General features: G+C 41.3%; 1 pseudogene; it reads right to left on the bottom strand.

Moving 5' to 3' along the window:
- Positions 1-149: 149 nt before the first annotated feature.
- LOC132425350 (tetratricopeptide repeat protein 19, mitochondrial pseudogene) lies at positions 150-929 on the bottom strand (annotated as a pseudogene).
- Between the last annotated feature and the right edge of the window lie 17,901 nt (positions 930-18,830).

Raw genomic sequence — 18,830 nt, 5'->3', positions numbered from 1 at the left:
ACAGCTTATCCTCCAGCAAGGCTAAGTTGAGGGGACTTGAGTATCAAGGATAAGGAATTTAAGCCATTGATCAGGGTGCCACTGGGACTAGAAAAAGAGGTGTTACTATAAATTCCCTACAACAAAAAGAGGTCTAGAGCTTGATAAGGTTACGACAAAGGTCTCCTTTTTCTTGACATCTCAGCCAGTTCTTCCCTGATGTGCTGCAGAGAAACCTCATCTCTTTTCAGCTTTGCTCGCTTCAGTGCTTCCTGGTAGATCTCTTCTGCTTGTGCATATCGTTCTCTGTGCATCAGGATCGCAGTTAGATTCCTGAGCAGCACGTGGAGCTCAGGGTGCCCCACCTGTCTCGCCAGGTCTGATGCCCTCTGCGCGTGAACACAGGCCTCATCGGAGCGGCCCTGTGCATCCAGGGTGGTGGCCAGGTTACTCAGCAGCACGATGGTCTGTGGGTGTCTTTCTCCTAGTATTTCTTCAGAAATCTGCAAAGCTTTTTCATTCATCCTTTGTGCCTGTGATGGCTGCTTGGAGAACAGAAGGTAGCGGGCATGGGTGTCTAGGCACGTGCCCAAGAGGAGGTGGGTGTTGGCTTTCTCTTCCACTGACAAAGTGTCTTCTGATAATTCCTTTTCTCTTTCAATTTTTTCCTCTAGAGTTGAAATGCAGAATTCATAACCAACAAGAGCCAATTCCTGTCTATTCTGAGCAGCATAAATAGTGGCCAGCTTTAGAGAGATTTCTATTATTGCATTGTCTTCCTGTTCCATGGCCCTTCCAAGCAGGTAACTCATTGGTTTAAAAAGTTTTCCCACCCAATCGTAAGTGTAAGTGATGGCCTTCTTGTTATCACTCTTATAGGCAAGATGAAGAGCATCACACAAAATTAGCTCTGCCTCTGCTGGCTCATCTTTCATGATGCACAACTGCCAGCAGTGGCAGCAGGCCCGGACCCCGGCCACACGGCGCCCCTCGGCACGGCAGCACGTACACCGTGGGCGCCGGGCCTCCTGCTGACCCCGGCCCTCCTGCTGGCCCCGGCCCTGCCACCCCGCCGCAGCCGGTAACAAAAGGGTCTTCTTTAGTAATATTTTTAGTGTCAACTATAGCAGTATTTGAATAACTTAAAATGATCTAAAATAATTATTCGTATTTTTTCTACTCATTTCTGTGTTTAATCAGCAACGATTTAATATTAAGGCCAGAATGATACAATGAAAAAGAGCAATAAAACCATAACGAATTTATACTTCAAGATTTGTGAGGTTAGTGTCCAACCTCCACTGTGAAAACTTGGTGTTTCTGAAATGTCATCAGCTAAACATCCATGTGGCGAGTACAGTGGTGGAAGTTGGTGGGACACGGGGTTACTGGGCATGGGTGTCTGTCCTCAGGTATCTCTTGGAAGGATGATGATGTGAGAGAGGAAGGTGCATGGTGTCAGGTGAGCAGCCCCGCCTTGAACAAAGGTGTCCCAACATCGACCCACAAATACAATCAGAGCCTGATCAACAGCAAGCAATCCATCTGACACATTTAGAAAACTTACGGGGAAGAAAACACTGATGAAGTAATAGACACAGGGCTTCCCTGGTGGCGCAGTGGTTGAGAGTCTGCCTGCTGATGCAGGGGACACGGGCTCGTGCTCCGGTCCGGGAAGATCCCACATGCCGCGGAGCGGCGAGGCCCGTGAGCCATGGCCACTGAGCCTGCACGTCCGGAGCCTGTGCTCCGCAGTGGGAGAGACCACAACAGTGAGAGACCCACGTACCGCAAAAAAAAAAAAAAAAAAAAAAGACACAAATAAACCTGCCCTTTTTACTATATAAACACTTAAAATGTACCTACTGCAATTGCTATAAAACTGGAAGAAATACAGTCTGTTTCTCATATATCTTTCCTATATGATTTTTCAGAATTAAACTGTAACTGGCTCTGTGTCTTAAAATTGATCTGGCTGAAAACCTATTCATGGACTTAAAAAAACTGACTAGTGAATAATGAATTTCTAAGAAATCACTAATTGATTACAATAAAACAAAGCATAACACATGTACAAAATATGTACAATGATACAATGATACAATGACTTTTTGAATAGCTTAATCAGTGGATGAGTTAGTCAAATTTCATGAGTTTGAACATCCTAATAATGCATTCTCCTTGTCTTGATTAGATGACTTATGATTTTCCAGTGAACGAACATTCTGGCTAAAACTGCTGTTTCTTCTCACATTTTACACTAATATTTATTCTAGAAATTCCTGAAAAATCAGCCCTGACACCACCACGCCCACTTCCATCCCTCCCCTTGCAATGAAACAGTCTACAAGCAGCTGGCCACAGTCATTTGCCCACTGCTACCCTCCAGAAACTTCCCTGCATATTTTCCTTTGTGTTTATTTTAAACCTTAAATTTGAAGAGCAAGATGGTGAGGAAAACAAATTGAGCCTGACCAGGGCTCTGTGCAGTTGTTGGAGTCCTGGCTCGTCTGGTCACATGAAACATGGCTGTGGGATTTGGAGTCTGGTCAGAGAAGATTAAAGCGGCGGTGGCGCAGCATTCTTCACTTTAAACCTCAATATACTTCCCTGTGCACTAAATACACAGAGGTATTTCAAAGCCAAGTGTGTGTGTGATTAACGTAAGAAAGCGCCAGCTATGTGTGTCCACCTCAAGGTCCGGCCACATGTGCTCTTTCAGTCTGCAGGAGGCACCGACAGACAGGCAGAGCTGACAGGCAGATGTGGAAAAGGGATTAGGTGCTGGAGTTTTGGTCGAGTCCTTTGCCAAGTGAATGGTCCTGCAGGCTCCTGCCCGCACAAACTTGGTCATGGTATCTCTTCTTGCTTTTATTCCCCCACACAGAAATGAGAATGCGACCCCCCTGGCAATCACAGCACGAGACAACATAAACTCTAGCTTCGTATCTGGGGCAGCTGTGAGCCTCCATAGACTGTATGTGGCCTACGTGGACAGATTCTTTGGGATTATACGTAAACAAAGAAATGGAAAAGCAGAAAGTTATTTTTTCCCCACTTAGGAGTCACTTTCAAACCCGATATCATTATTTTTGAGTTTTTGCAACATAAAACATGCACCCATTTCTTTCGCATTTCTTCTTTTCTGTTTTCCTGATCACGTGTGTCTCAGGCACATTTTATCTGTCATGAGTCTCCATGACTTCCCTTCGCCCGTGTCTTTCTGTCTCTTCTGCACTCTCCCCCTTTGCCCCTCTGGTCCTCTCTGGGTCACGACTGCATTTAGCCAAGATAGGGCTGAGGTCAAGCAGCCTAGGTGTCTCCTTCCTCCTCCTTCCCACAGGCCCTCCCTCTGGGAGGGGCCATCCTCAGTCTCAGCCTTTATCTGGCAGCTCGCCCTCTAGAGGACCCCATGGATCTTCTCACAACCTCTAACCCCAGTAACCCCACCCCTGACCCTGGGAGCCCAGATCCTAATTCTGGAATGTGTCTGGCTTATCTGCAATCAGGTCCCTGAGTGAAACAGAAATTTAGTAGAGAATTAAGTTGCTTCCTTCGCTATTGACAAATGAGAGACTGCAACCTGACTAACTTAACACTGGGAAAAATGAGCTCGAAAGAGAAAGCCCTGGGCTCTGCTCAGGAGACCTCACTGAATGATAGGTGGGGTGGGCTTGACACCTTCCGGAAGCTCAGTCTCCTCATATTAACTAGAAGACAGTATAGTTGTTATTAAGATATTTATTAAAGTTCTTTTCCTGATAATCCCATAAGCCTACAAATAGGAAATTCTCTATAGAATGTAAGGGAAGGTAAAAATGGAAGGCACACTAAAATCTTCAGGTTGTGGTATTATGTTTTGGTTAAAATGTACCATGGCTCAGACATAGCTTTGTAAGGACCAATAAAATCTGGCCATAAAAAAATTATGGCTCCTAAGTGTCAGTAACATGACTTCCTGAGCAAGACAAGCACTCAAGTCCTTAGACACACTCCCTCCACCACACACCCCTCACAGAGGGGATCTCAGGAATGTAAAGAAGCCCAGAGTCTGGTGTAGCAGCTTTAGGGGGAGAGGAATTGGTGAAAACTGTTGCCATAATGAAGGCAAAGGGCAAGGCGGGGAGGTGGCAGACTGCGTACTGCAGCTGGTGTCAAACTGGGAGATGGTGCTCTGGGTACAGCTCCGTGCTCCTGACACAGGAAGTATCTCTCTCTCCATCTCCATCACTGTGTCAGCTATGCCCAGGAGCTGTTAGCACAGAGCCCTGAGAGGATCCTGTCCTGGAACCAGAGATGTGAGAGAAGAGGACAGGTAGGCAGATGGTGGTGCCATTTCTATCCTTGTCTACTCTCTATTATTAAATAGACCTGTTTCTTTTTCATTATTTAGGATCTTGCATTAAGAATGCCCAATTCTTAGACAGAGCTGAAATGAGCTGTCTTTAAACTTCTCACCATAGCTTAGAGTGCATTTTAAAATAGTTTTCCTGTTACTTATCAGAATAGTGTTGAAGAACAAATAAGATTATGAGATTAATGAGATTATAGCTACTGTGCTATTATATTGATACATGTGAGACCCTGATGACGTATATTTCCATATATGCATGTGTGCCAAGTAAGAGCTAAACAGTTAAGATGCTGTGGGTGGAAATTGTGCATAACTGTTTGGGAAAGTATTTCTGAATTTTAAAAGGGATATTATTGATTTTTTTCTTGCAGTAGGTTGTTTTGCTAAAAGACAAAAGCAAGTACGTAACAGCAGCCAAGTGATAAAAAAGACACTCTGGCTCCAGCTGCTTTTGGTAATCTGCAGCCACAAATATTCTTCATGGTATAAATGCTCTTAGTAGAGTTCAGACAGATCATGCAAATTTTTAGTTTTAAAATATTGCCATTTATGTGAACTTGTGATGTTTTTTGAATGTCAGACTTTGTCATGGTCTTGCAACTCTTTTTTTCCCTTTCCTTTAAAGACCATCATTTTGGAGACAAGAAGGAGGCTAGAGGATGAGGGTCAGCCAGTGACTAATGTTGCAGGATGCGATATAACCCTAAACAACAGTAGCCCCCACTGCTATTCTGCGGCATTCGGTGCCTCATGTTTGCTGGAAGTCAAATGTCAGAGGAGGTTCCTCACACTCATTCTTTTCGTTTTTCTCAATACAATTCCATACTGCTGACGGTCGGTGAAAAGTTCTTGGCACAGGGCCTGGGTAAGTGCTCAACAAATGCTACGTGTTAAGTCTGCTTCTGGTTTATTCTGCACCCTTTGAACGGTGAATTACAGGATGTGAGAGAGAGAGAGAGCATCACAGTCTGTCAGGAAAACAAGCCCCGCTGGGTGCCCAAGATCTAGAATAAATTAAGATGGGAGAGAACGAACTCAGGTTGCATGAGGGAATGAGGGCAAAGGACAAACATCCCTGTCCTCTTGCCCCATCCTGTTGGGTTTCTTTGGAATCCCCTTTGAGATAACCCCAGGCATTCCTGCTCTCTGAGCTCAAAGACCATCAGGGCCTGGATGGCAGGGTGGGTGGATGATGCAAATCACATGTGAAATAAGGGGCAGCAAAGTGGTGGACTTGGTACCAGGATGAGGCCTGGGATGTTTCACAGGTGTTTTAAAAGCTGTTGGAGAGAGTCTTTGGTAAGAGAAGTGACTGCTCTTCATCAGGTTTTTGCTGCAGATGAATTAGGTAGAAACTCTGCAGCCCAGTGGGGACACTCACTGCAATCACCTCCTCAGGTGTCCACCCCTGTGAAGGCCCAGAGCACGGTGAGTCCGGGCAAGGGCACTGGCTCTGGGGAAGGACAGCTCTGGGTTCCAGTCCAGGCTCAGCCACTTAGAAACTGTGTGATGTTTGGCAAGTTATTTAATCTCTCAGGGACTTAGTTTCATAATCCAAAACCAAATAAAAATACCTCCTTTGCCTGGTTTTTATGAGGATTACTTGAGATAAAGTATACAAAACCTCTGCTTAGAGAAACCGAGCCATATCTTTTTCCATGATTTAGGGAAAGCAGCCTTCCACCTTTTTAAAAGACCTATGATAAGTTAAAACAAACTTAAATAAGGTTACCAAACCATGTAACCAGCTTAATTTGCATAGAAACAATAGAAATATTTCTTAGACACACTACTGAGCAGTGAAAAATCCAAGATTGTTCTGGCCAAATTAAGAAAAAAACAAATAGAGTCTAGGGATGTTTTTCATTTTATGTATGAAATAAGGAAATGGCAAAGGAAGACTGAGGCTGTCTTAGCAACGATCATTCAAGGAAAGCAAGACTTCCATTAGCATTTAGCTACAGGTTAATATGTTTTGGTGAGAGGATTTGGGGTTAGTTTTAGAATTTTTGTCTGAAATCAGCAATTCATTTTTCCAGAGATCGCATGGAGTCAGGTAATGTCAAAACAGTGAAAACACAGAAGTGAGATGAGAGAGTTATTCTGGACCAAAATATTGGTGGGGTGTATGGTCCCCAAGACTCAGGTAGTAGCAGTTGTAATAATGCTCATGTTGATAATAATAATGGTGATAATAATAGTTGTAGTTGGCATTATAGGGGAAGTTACTGTGCAACAGGGAACAGGTCAAACACATTTCCTGCCTTTGCTCCTTTACTCACCCTAACAACATTCGGTACTATTTTTGATCCCCATTTCACAGATGGGAGAATCAAAGCACGGTTAGAAACATTGTCAGTGAACAAGTGAGAGGGGGACTGGGGAGCCTGCATTTGCAGCTCCTGGTGAGAAGCGTCATCTGGCATCTCTGAGATTACGGCTTCTGATAAACTTCATAGGGTTAAAACGGATTTGTTCACTGTTAATGCACTGACAAATTATTTTCCCACCTCACATTCCTGCAATATTCCTGTGGCTCAGGGCTTCTCAGCCTCAACACTGTTGACGCTTTGCAACAGATAATTCTCTGTGATGGGGGCTGGCCTGGCAGCTGTGGGGTGCTTAACCGCCTCTGTGCACTAGATATGAGCAACGCCTCTAATTGTGACCACCAAAAATGTCCCCAGACATTGCTAAATGGCTCAAGGTGTGTGTGTGTGTGTGTGTGTGTGTGTGTGTGTGTGTGTGTGTGTGTGGTTGGGAGGGGGGTGCTAATAGCCCTTGGCTGAGGACCACTGCTTTAGAGTATATAGAAATGCTTCTAACATAATCCCACAAATGTCATATATAGGTTAGTTATAGGAAAAGTTGCCTTGCCCAGGAACTGGTTATCTAGAATGGTCAGCACTACAGAATTCATGAACATTAGTAAGCCCACTGCCCTTTTCTTTTAAAACCACAACTCGTCTTCCTTTGCAGGAGCATTGCTGCTGGAATAATCTTTCATGTGTCATATTTTGTCTGAAACACAGGAACATTTGGTGCTAATACAGGATCTATATATCATCTATTGTATACGAGGTCTATTAGTTTTCTGTGGCTGCTGTGATAAATTACCTCAAATTTGGGTGGCTTAAATAAATTGATTGTTTCACAGCTCTGGGGACTGGAAGTCCAAAATCAAGGGAGAAGCAGGGCCTTGGACTCTTCAAAGCCTCTAGGGGAGGACCTTGTCTTGCCTCTTCCACCTTCTGGTGGTGGCTGGCCATCCTTGGCATGTTTTGGTTTGTAGGTGCATCTCTCCAGTCTGTTCTGTAGCCACATAGCATAATCCCTGGTCTGGTTCCAATTTTTTCTTCTAAGAACACCAGGCATTGGATTAGGGCCACCCTATTCAGTATGACCTCAATCTGCAAAGACCCTATTTCCAAATAAGGTCACATTTATGGGTACCAGGAGTTAGAGCTTGCATGGATCTTTTTTGGCGACAAAATTCCACCCACAGCACATGGTGTATTCCCACATAGTATAGAGCACGTATTGACTAGTTGTGTTTCTCCTTCCAGACCCACTTGTAATTTTTCATGCTCTGTTCTGGGCTGCATCCGCCAGCTCCTTGGTCTTCAGACTTGTGACTGGGTGACGCCAGGGGAAGGCCTCAGCAAACGATGGGTGGTCAGGAGGAATGCGTTAATTCCCTGGGCTACCTCCTTGCCCTGACACTGTGGGCTGGCTGTGCTGCTCTGTCAAAGCCCACAGCTACTGTCAGAAGGCCCTCTTGGTACATCTGCTGTCTCCAGGGCCTCTCGCCTCGCCCTGGTCCCAGCGTGGTAGTGAGTCGCTTGGCCATTGGCCCTAGTGAGGCACCATCCCTGTTTGTTTCCCTCAAGCCTATCTCCCTGGGCCAGCAGGAGTGTGCCCTCCGAGCTCTGCCAGACCCTGACATTGCAACACTGACACAGCAATAGTTTGTCTAGAAATGATGGCTGTGCCTACCTCTTTAAATTACAGCCCCAAACCTCATTTGAAATTCCTATTTCTTCTACCTCTTACATGAGCAAACAAAGTTTCTGACAGGTTGGCTCTGCACCACGTCAGATGAAGACACGCAGTCTCCTGTTTGGTCTTTGGGACGGATTGTGGTAAAGTCGCACTGGCCTTTGCAGGAAACAGGCTTCCATTTCAGGAACAATGCATGTTGCTTTTTGGCTTCTGAAATCTCATCTGCCCTCAGCAGCAGCAGAGCACAGGTGAGGAAAATTGGTCTCTTCAGCACTGAACCATTCAGAGCTTATCAATCATTCATCAAAATGGGAAGAAATTGCATTTCTGGGCTGGCCCACAGCATCTAGAGCCGAGTTAGGTGCCATTAAGCAGCTCTCCTTGGGGGGTAATGAGTGTCAAGGCTGGAGCTCTGTGGCTCCCTCCTTCCTTCCTGCTTCCCTCCCCCCTCCCTCTGTGAATGAACAGACCTCCCAGGTACCAGGTCTGGGCTACATCTGACCCTACTCACTGAGCTTTGCAAGAGAAGTACTAGTGATCATGAAAGGACGCCAATCCTGCTGATGGAAAAGGCAGTGCATGATAACTAGTCACCTTCTTTCTTCCTTCTCTCTTCATTCTCCCTAAGTTCAAAGGAAGCGGGGAGGGGGTCTGGGGCAGGAATGGGGGAGGGGAACTTTGGAAGGAAGAGAGAAGACATTATAGGTCCTGGAGAATAGAAGGTAGAGTGATGGGGTTGTGGAGTTTTTGCAGCTCTGGTGGCTTATGGAGTGTTTGGTTTGAGTGCACCGTCCCTGTCCTCTTATGTCTACTTGGCTCTGTGGAGGTATGAGGTGCTGAACTGAACTGGGCCTGGTGGAAAAGAAGCAGGAACTGCCTTTTAAGACTTAAGAGAAATCCTTCCTTCCCAGTTATCCAGCCAGCTCACTGGGGCAGGAAAAGAAGAGGGCTTAGGGCTCTGCCCACTGGCTGGAGCAGGGCGTTTCTCCCAGAACTCCAGGGAGTGAGGGAGGGTGACCCAGCCCAGCATCAGGTTTCATAAACAAAGAGGTCTCAGAGTTTCTGAAAGAACAAAAACTTACATGGGACAGTATATCACCCTTATCTGTCAAAGTACTGTATATTCTAAACAAATTTTTGAAGCTCTTATCTTCCAATTAAGTATTTATGATTGAATAAGTGCTAAGGAGAGAGTATAGGAGTAAAATATCCCAAATGCTACTTAATCAAGAAATGGAGAACACATAAAAGTACTGAGGGGAGTTGGAGGAGGAAATTCAGTGATCCGCGTACAAATTGTTCCGTTGATTTGGATGTGACCTAAAGGACACTTCCTGTGGCACATCGATCACTTTCTTCAGCACTTTCCAGGGCTCCAGTCTCCTGGGGATAGAAGTTCCAACACCTGAGGGCTTGACTTCACCATTACCTTTGATAAACTTTGCTTAACAAGCATTTTCACATATATATGAAATCCATTTTATTTCACAACCCTGTGAGGCAGACCTGGCAGGTGTGATATCTCCATGTTTAGATGAGGGACTTGAGGCTTAGAGAAGTTAAATGGCTTGCCCTAGATCAGAGATCTGATGAGGGCTGGAACCAGCTTTTCTACCAGTGCTTGACCCAGTGGACTCTCCACTGTGATGGGCTAGTTCTCCTGATAATAGAGAGTGTCTGCTCTTGAGGATATTGTGCAATGAGAATTATCGAAGAACTCTTTGGAATGTGGGGTTTGGAGGCAAGAGTTATTTACAATATTTGAGCCAGACACAGAAACTACTCTAGTTTAGCAGAAATCTCAAAGGATTCTCTAAAGTGGGATTTTTTTAAATCTAGAAAATTGTTTCACCTTTTATGAATTAAGGCCTAAAATTCATAAGGTTGACATGATTATTCTCATTTTATAGATGAGAAAACTGAGTCTCAGAGTTGTTAAGTAATGTGTAGTAAAGATTTTGGACTTGTCCAAAGAGAGTGCTGGCCTTTGCCCTTGACTTCTGGGAGGTAATCTGTATCACACCCGGTAGAATGCGTTCGTTTATGGTGGGGGCTGAACACACCTGACAGTCTTAAGGTGGGAGCTGGCCATACCAAAGAGACCAACCATGTGATTTAGGGTGGGGGCGAAGTATTATTTGACCTGGATGCTGAGTTCAACCATGAGGGTAATCATTCAATCCTGTCTAAGTAATGGAGCCTCAATAAAAACTCTTAAACTGGAAACTTGCAGGAGCCTCCCTGATTGGCAATACTCTATGCACATGATCACACATGGATGCTGAGAGGGTAGCGATGTCCTGAGGACCATAGAAACTTCACATTTGGAATCCTTCCAGACTCTGCCCTTTGCCTCAATTCACTTTCTGATTTTAATATGCACCCTTGCCTTTTAATAAACCATAACCATAAATATAACAGCTTTCGGTTCTGTGAGTCCTTCTCATGACTGTCATACTCGAGGGTGGTTTTGGGAATCCCCCAAACTTGCAGTTGGTGTCAAAAGTAAGGGCGGTCTTGTGTGGACTTTCCCCTCTAACTTTGCAGATGGTGTCAGAGGTTTTGAGCAGACTTGGCAGCCTGCAGGACTATGCCCTTGAACTTTGCATTTTGACTGACTCCAGGTAAGTGACCTATCCAGAGTCACCAGAGCCAGAAATGGATCTCACTTATAACACAAATACATAAAGCTGCATATGTAATCCAAAATGCTGCCAATCCTTTACTACAATGTACCCTACCAGGAATATGCCAAATAGTGCAGAAATTGCAAAAGCATCTTGCAGTAAAAACAATGGCAATCAGAGCATCAAGAATGTGGGAGGAATATGGAGAAGTCAGTCCACCAGGACATGAAGCAGAGGCTTTGAAAGGGAGTAGCTGGGAGATCTTGGAATTGGTTCAGTTGGCATGTGGCAACAGGTACAGTGATGACTCACATATCCTACCCTTCGTAGATCTTCAGGAAAACTCTTAGCTGCACTTAGCTGTGCTTCCATCCATCAAAAGCAGAGGTGGCTAAGCCTCTCTAGCATTTCATCCAAGAGCTAGCTGATGGGCCAAGATACAGTCATCAGAGACTCCAGCTTTCTAAGTCCCATTTCTACAGGCTTGTGGGCTACGCTAAGCCAGTGGAATGAGTTATGATTTGAAAGCATCACACATAATGTTATAACTATGGTTCATCCCAGGGGACTAAGTAAGGAATTCTGAGGTATGAACTAAACTTTCTTTCTGATTCATAGGATATGTGTGGGTGTGTGTGTGTGTGTGTGTGTGTGCGTCTGTGTGTCTGTGTGTCTGTGTATCTCCCTGCCCCCTCAAGTCAAACAGTCATTGTCCAAATGTGTAGAATTCAAATGAGTTCAACACATACTCACTAAGCATTCATTTGTCCAACCACTTTTTCTCCTTTTCATAGGAAAGATTGGTTTCAATTTATGAACAGCAATGAAAGGTTAGTTCACTTATGTTGTCTTTCTTATATAGTTTATACCCAGAATTGTGTTGACACTATCTCTTGAATATATACATACTATAATATGCTCAGTGTTTCACTTTGAAATGATTTCTGCCTTATGATGTCTGTGTTATGTATTAATAATAGGCAGCCTGCGGAGGCATGGTAGATTTGGCGCTGAGTGATTCTACCAGCTACACCTTACATAGAGTGCCCCCTTCAGGCTCTATTTTTGAACATTTTCATTCACTTAATAATTTCTTAATGTACCTCATTCAATTCTTTGACTATAAAAGGATGTCCTTACCTTTAGTGATTGAGGCTTCAGTCACACAAATATTTATTATATGTCCCAGGAGCTGAGCCAGGCATTGAGGATAAAAACACTGAACCTAACAGACCTGAATCCTGCCCTTGGGGAGCTTCTGTTCTCATGGGACACCTCCACCAAAACTCCTACTGTTGAGTGTCTAAGCTGGGTGTGTGGCAATTTGATTAGCAGATTATAGTGTGTCAAAGTAGGATGTGAGGGACTTACAGGGAGTCTTTGCTTAAAAAAACAAGTATTAATTTAAATATCCTTCTGATTGATGGAAGACAGGTAAGAGGTATATAGCCACTCTTTCCTCCTTTCCCCTCCTGTGAGATGGATTTTTTAACTCATAAATAATGAATTATAGAAAAAAATGTTTTACAGGGATATTTAAAATTAAACTATCACATTGTAAACTCTAAAATTAAAGGCTATTCTCAAGAATTAAAAAAATTTTCCCTTTGTATATGTACGTTATATGTTTCATGTGGATACCACTGGGATAAAGATACTTTCTCAAGTTCACACAGCCAGCAAGTGAGAGAGTAAAACCTCAAACCCAAACTAATTTCATTATAAGACCAGTGTTCAATTCTCTAAACTCTGGCTGACTTTCTACATCGCTACACATAGTTTTAACACAGTGATTACTATTGACATAAAACCCTGAAACTTAGTGCTATCTTGTTTTGAAACTTGCAGTGGCAAACAAGGAAAATACAAAAGATAGATTTCAATGTCACTGTAAGTCTAAAATGGAGACAACCTTTTAGGGGTATGAAATATATCTCTTGTGGGTCACATTAAGACCCTTTCTACTTGTTAGCTATATATCAGCTGTTCTCAAGTCAAAGAGCAGTTCAGATAGGCCTGACACTGCTGCTTAGAATACAGTTTGCTTTGGAGATGACTCTTTTCTTGTTATGATAGCATTTGGCATGAAAACAATTTCTGCTGCTTTAACTTTTTACTGAATTACATATCCAGAGGTAGTTTGACATGCAAGATCCTATGATGCCAAATACAGATCTTTGCATAGCTGTAAGATTTCAAAGAACAATTTAAGAAATTACGATCAATTTGTTTTTTATGTATCTGCTCTCATAATCTTATGGAGAAATAAAACAATCTCTTTAACACTGCTTTTGGAAAATTTTAAAGTTATCAAAAGAACAGATCTGAGAATAGAGAATAGGTATCTGCTATTGAAATGGTATTAGAACATCTCATTATCCTTTTATTGAGTTTGGATGTTGTTAGCAGATTGTTATCAACGTTATCATAAAATCTATTTGTAAATGTTTTAATTGAAGAAACACTCTGTCTTGACTTGCCAAAAAAATTAGAAATTGGAAAAGAAATTGAGCAACATAACCCACTTTTCTCAGGTGGGAATTACCCACACAGGTGTTCGGAAAAGGGGAATTTGGCATGACTATCAAATGGCCACGGGTGAAACAAACCAGAATTTCAAGTGTAGCCTGGAATTTGTAAACTACATTACTGTTGACAACACGCTTCTCTGCTTTTTGCTAGCATTACAAGAGAATAGTTTTATTGGATAAACCCAGACTATGAGGTGTGAACATACTTGTTCGGTTTTATATTCTAGTCAAATATAACTCGTAATAAAAATATGTTTATGATATATTATAACTAAGCTGTGTAATAATTAAGCACAACTAGTAAACAGTTTCCATAAATGATAAAATGTGTGTTCATTTACTGAGACAAATTCCATTTCTACTTTTTCTACTTATTTTTTAAAAATTTACTGTACTAATAATTAGTTTCGTATTTCCTATTTGGTCTAATATATGTAGGTTTTAGCATCATTATGTTCATCATAATGTTCATCATCATCAAAAAAAAAGAACACAAAAAGAGAGATATTCTGGATTTTACCTGGAAAGGCAGGGGAAATTGGTTGATGTTACACAACATGGACAGTGAGGATGCTCTTTGGAACTCAGAGGATCCTCTGGGGAGCCTCTTAGCATTTCCATATCCATTCGTAAAAGTTAGTGGAAAATGACAGCAACAAAAGCCAGAGCCTGAGGATTCAGACTCCTCTGGCATGAAGATTTGGTCATCCCGTTGGTTAAGAACCCTGACTAACTGAGGTCCTAGTTGAGGGTGTAAAATCTTGGAATTAGAAATGGAAGAAGGAAATTGTAAACATCAACCACAGGGCTCCCAAACCTCCCAGGTTTCTAAGTTTTAATAATTTCAACCTATTCCCTTTATTCCCTCAGTTCTGCTTCCTGCAGTGACTACACTTATGATACTTCTTTTTATCCTTTTAAAGAATTTTTTTTTACTGGAGTATAGTTGCTACAATGTTGTGTTAGTTTCTACTGTACAGCAAAGTGAATCAGCTATACATGTACATATGTCCCTTCTTTTTGGATTTTCTTCCCGTTTAGGTCACCACAGAGCATTGAGTAGAGTTCCCTGTGCTATACAGTAGGTTCTTATTAGTTATCTATTTTATACATAGTATCAATAGTATATATATGTCAATCCCAATCTCTCAATTCATCCCATCCCCCCCTTTCCCCCTTGGTATTCATACATTTGTCCTCCACGTCTGTGCCTCTATTTCTCCTTTGCAAGTAAGATCATCTATATGGGGATATATATATGCATATGGCTGATTCACTTTGTTGTACAACAGAAACTAACACAGCATTGTGAAGCAATTATACTCCAATAAAGATGTGTAAAATATATCCTTTAGTGCTTCCCTGGTGGTGCAGTGGTTGAGAGTCTGCCTGCCGATGCAGGGGACACCGGTTCGTGGCCCAGTCCAGGAAGATCCCACATGCCGCGGAGCGGCTGGGCCTGTGAGCCATGGTCACTGAGCCTGTGCGTCCGGAGCCCGTGCTCCACAACGGGAGAGGCCACAAGAGTGAGAGGCCCGCGTACCGCAAAAAAAAAAAAAAAAAAAAAAAATCATGTATACAGTTTTTCTAGATTCCACATTTATGCGTTAATATATGAATTTGATTTTCTCTTTCTCATTTACTTCACTCTGTATGACAGTCTTTAGGTCTAGCCACATCTCTACAAATGACCCAATTTCACTTTTTTATGGCTGAGTAATATTCCATTATATATAGGTACCACAACTTTTATCCATTCCTCTGCATGATGGACATTTAGGTTGCTTCCATGACATGACTACTGTAAATAGTGCTGCAATGAACATTGTGGTACATGACTGTTTTTGAATTATGGTTTTCTCAGAGTATATACCTAGCAATGGGATTGTTGAGTCATATGGTAGTTCTATTTTTAGTTTTTTAAGGAACCTCCATACTGTTCTCCATAGTGGCGATATCAATTAACATTCCTACCAACAGTGCGAGAGGGTTCCCTTTTCTCCACACCCTCTCCAGCATTTATTGTCTGTAGATTTTTGATGATGGCTATTCTGACTGGCGTGAGGTATAGTTTTGATTTGCATTTCATTGTAGTTTTGATTTGCATTTCTCTAATAATTAGTGATGTTGAGAATCTTTTTATGTGTTTGTTGGCCATTTGTATGTGTTCTTTGGAGAAATATCTACTTAGGTCTTCCACCCATTTTTTGATTGAGTTGTTTGTTTTTTTGATATTGAGTTGCACAAGCTGTTTGTATATTTTGGAGATTAATCTTTTGTCAGATTCTTCATTCGCAAGTATTTTCTCCCATTCCGAGTTTTCACCTTGTTTATGGTTTCCTTTGCTGTGCAAAAGCTTTTAAGTTTCATTAGGTCTCATTTGTTTATTTTTGGTTTTTTTGGTTTTCATGACTCTAGGAGGTGAGTCAAAAAAGATCTTGCTGTGATTTATGACAAAGAGTGTTCAGCCTATGTTTTCTTCTAAGAGTGTCTAGACTTACATTTAGGTCTTTAATCCATTTTGAATTTATTTTTGTGTATGGTGTTGGGGAGTGCTCTAATTTCATACTTTTACATGTAGCTGTCCAGTTTTCCCAGCACCACTTACTGAAGAGGCTGTCTTTTCTCCATTGCGTATTCTTGCGTCCTTTGTTGTAGATTAATTGACCATAGGTGTGTGGGTTTATCTCTGGGACTTCTATCCTGTTCCATTGATCTATATTTCTGTTTTTGTGCCAGTACTGTACTCTCTTGATTACTGTAGCTTTGTAGTATTGTCTGAAGTCAGGGAGCCTGATTCCTCCAGCTCCGAGTTTTTCACAAGATTGCTTTGGCTATTCGGGATTTTTCTGTTTCCATACAAATTGTAAAATGTTTTTTTCTGGTTCTGTGAAAAATGCCATTGGTAATTGATATGAATTGTATTGAATCTGTAGATTGCTTTGGGCAGTATAGACATTTTCACAATATTGATTCTTCCAATCCAAGAACATGGAATATCTCTCCACCTATTCGTGTTGTCTTTGATTTCTTTCATCAGTATCTTATAGTTTTCTGAGTACAGGTCTTTGCCTCCTTAGGTAGGTTTATTCCTAGGTATTTTATGCTTTTTGTTGCAGTGGTAAATGAGATTTTCTCCTTAATTCTCTTTCTGATCTTTCGTTGTTAGTGTATAGGAGTGCGAGAGGTTTTGGTGTATTAATTTTGTATCCCGCGACTTTACTAAGTTCACTGATTAGCTCTAGTAGTTTTCTGGCAACATCTTTAGGATTTTCTATGTGTAATATCATGTCATCTCCAAACAGTGACAGTTTTACTTCTTTTCCAATTTGGATTCCTTTTATTTCTTTTTCTTCTCTGATTGTGTGGCTACAACTTCCAAAACTATGTTGAATAAGAGTGGTGACAGTGGATACCCTTGTCTTGTTCCTGATCTTAGAGGGAATGCTTTCAGCTTTTCACCATTGAGTATGATGTTAGCTGTGGGTTTGTCATACTTGGCCTTTATTATGTTGGGGTATGTTCATTCACTCTATGTCCACTTTCTGGAGAGTTTTTACCATAAATGGATACTGAACTTTATCAAAAGCTTTTTTTTTTTTGGTATCTATTAGATGATCATATGGTTTTTATTATTCAATTTGTTAATGTGGTGTATGACACTGACTCATTTGTGGATACTGAAAATTCCTTGCATCCCTGAGACAAATCCCATTTGATCATGGTGTATGATCCTTTAGTGTATTGTTGGATTCGGTTGGCTAGTATTTTGTTGAGGATTTTTGCATCTGTGTTCATCAGTGATATTGGTCTGTAATTTTCTTTTTTGTGTTATATCTTTGTTTGGTTTTGATATCAGGCTGATGGTGGCCTTGTAGAATGAGTTTGAGAGTGATCCTCCCTCTGCAATTTTTTGGAAGAGTTTGAGAAGGATATGTGTTAGCTCTTCTCTAAATGTTTGATAGAGTTCACCTGTGAAGCCATCTGGTCCTGGACTTTTTTTTGTTGGAAGATTTTAATCACAGTTTCAATTTCATTACTTGTGATTTGTCTGTTCATAGTTTCTATTTCTTCCTGGTTTAGTTTTGGAAAGTTGTACGTTTCTAAGAATTTGTCCATTTCTTCCAGGTTGTCCATTTTATTGGCATGTAGTTGCTTGTAGCAGTCTTTTATGATTCTTTGTATTTCTGCAGTGTCAATTGTAACTTTTCCTTTTCATTTCTAATTTTATTGAGTTGAATCCTCTCACTTTTTTTCTTGATGAGTCTGGCTAGTGATTTATCAATTTTGTTTATCTTCTTAAAGAACCAGCTTTTAGTTTTATTGATCTTTGCTGTTGTTTTCTCTGTTTCTATTCATTTATTTCTGCTCTGATCTTTATGATTTCTTTCCTTCTGCTAACTTTTTTTTTCTTTTGCTCTTCTTTCTCTAGTTGCTTTAGATTTAAGGTTAGGTTGTTTATTTGAGAGTTTTCTTGTTTCTTGAAGTAGGATTTTATTGCTATAAACTTCCCTCTTAGAATGGCTTTTGCTACATCCCATAGGTTTTGGGTCATCATGCTTTCATTGTCATTTGTTTCTAGGTATTTTTTGGTTTCCTCTTTGATTTCTTCAGTGATATCTTGGTTATTTAGTAACATACTGTTTAGTCTCCATGTGTTTGTAGTTTTTACAGTTTTATTTTTCCAGTAATTGATTTCTAATCTCATAGCTTTGTTTTCAGAAAAGAAGCTTGGTACAATTTCAATTTTCTTAAATTTATTGAGGCTTGATTTGTGACCCAAGATGTGATCTATCCTGGAGAATGTTCTGTGTTCACTTGAGAAGAAAGTGTACTCTGCTGTTTTCGGATGGAATGTCCTATAAGTATCAATTAATTCTATCTGGTTTATTGTGTCATTTAAGGCTCGTGTTTCCTTGTTGATTTTCTCTCTGGATGATCTATCCATTGGTGTAAGTGGAGTGTTGAAGTCCCCCACTATATTGCGTTACTGTTGATTTCACTTTTTATCGAGGTGTTAGCATTTGCCTTGTGTATTGAGTTGCTCCTATGTTGGGTGCATAGATATTTACAATTGTTATATCTTCTTCTTGGATTGATCCCTTGATCATTATGTAGTGTCTTTCCTTGTCTCTTATAACAGTATTTATTTTAAAGTCTATTTTCTCTGATATGCATAATGCTACTCCAGCTTTCTTTTGATTTCCATTTGCATGGAATATCTTTTTCCATCCCCTCACTTTCAGTCTGTATGTGTCCCTAGGTCTGAAGTGGGTCTCCTTTAGACAGCATATATATGGGTCTTGTTTTTGTATCCATTCAACCAGTCTATGTCTT

Source organism: Delphinus delphis, chromosome 5, assembly GCF_949987515.2.
Source record: "Delphinus delphis chromosome 5, mDelDel1.2, whole genome shotgun sequence".
In the NCBI taxonomy this organism is placed as follows: Eukaryota; Metazoa; Chordata; class Mammalia; order Artiodactyla; family Delphinidae; genus Delphinus; species Delphinus delphis.
The sequence above is the reverse complement of the archived record's forward strand: the minus strand, read 5'-3'. Positions and strand labels throughout refer to the sequence as shown.